This window comes from Trachymyrmex cornetzi, unplaced genomic scaffold (genome assembly GCF_001594075.2).
Source record: "Trachymyrmex cornetzi isolate Tcor2-1 unplaced genomic scaffold, Tcor1.1 scaffold557, whole genome shotgun sequence".
NCBI lineage: Eukaryota > Metazoa > Arthropoda > Insecta > Hymenoptera > Formicidae > Trachymyrmex > Trachymyrmex cornetzi.
Genome location: NW_017299868.1, coordinates 590,817 through 592,218, shown reverse-complemented (window position 1 = coordinate 592,218; position 1,402 = coordinate 590,817).

Genomic DNA, 1,402 nt, shown 5'->3' with positions numbered 1-1,402 from the left:
TAATTAATTGTTAACTATTGCGAAAATTGCAAAATGGTAGAGGACTTTTCGACTCAGTTTAATCCGCTCTATCTACATAAAAGTGATTGGCAAAAAAGGTTGGGACACCCTGTATATCTAATGGTACAGAAAATTGTATTGAAGTAACAGAAAGATTATTATATAAAGAATCATATGAATAAAGCTTGTTACAAAATAATGAAATTACATCGCGATAATGTGAATGAAGAATGGTTTTCCATGCACTGTGAATGATTTTATCGGCAATTACGCAGAATGAGTTATCGAAAGCAGAATAGATATCTTTAAAGTGAGAATTATTTTTCATTGGAGTTTTAACATTTCATTGGAATGTTTAACATTTCTACTTTCTACTTTCTGCTCATTCTGTATATTAGAGAAAATTCTTCGTGATTCTCGATATATTTCACAAATGGATACTTTTTAAGTGTGCGAATAATCTAAAAGGATTCGTAAATAAACGAAATTGAGAGATATTTTGTATTCTAGCTTTACGGATAGATTATCGACGAAGCATGGTACGTGTATTATTGTTAACATTAATACGCAATAATAATTTACACGAATCTGCGGAAATCTCGTGAGTTGCGGCAACAATGATTGACTATTATTGATGATAATAGACCGTCGTTCGTCGATAATATCTATTGCATAATTCCTTGTTCATATTAATAAATAAATTATTTTACGAAATGCTAAAAACCACAAATATCTTACCTACCGCGCACCAAAAAACTTTCTTAACAATCCAAACGAATTTAAAATATTACGATAATAAATAAAAAAAGAAAAAGTTAAATCTTGATGTCTAATAATGTATTTGAAATTTACATTTAAAATTATTAGGCACCAAGATTTAGCCTCTACTATATATTGGCTTTGTCCTTATTTATTTAAATTTAAAGTTTTACATTGTAGCTTCAAACTTTCAAATATTCAATGTATTATGCGGTTCTTGTAGTAATTAAACTAGTAAACAATGATAAATTAAGTTTCGAATCATAATTTCATTGCGCAGCGTTCGATACTTGGTAACGTAACGTTACAAGTTACATTGAAAAAAAAAAATTAAATTTTAATAAATATTTGAATATTTTTAAATAAATATTTACTAAATGTAAACATATATGTGTGTGCAAGAACTATTAATTCAGTTTATCAGTATTTTTACTAAGTAGATATTTATTTATTATTGTAAGTAAATGTTTACTGTTGAAAGAAATATATATTAAAATTCAGTAAATGTTTTTTTCAGTGTGAATATTTTGGAGTAAATTATTGCTATTAATTTATTTTTTAGTTATATTTCTGGCATTCCATGATACATTCAAGTTGATTGTTAAAATATCAAAATTTTTTGCAGTATCGAGCACACAGACTT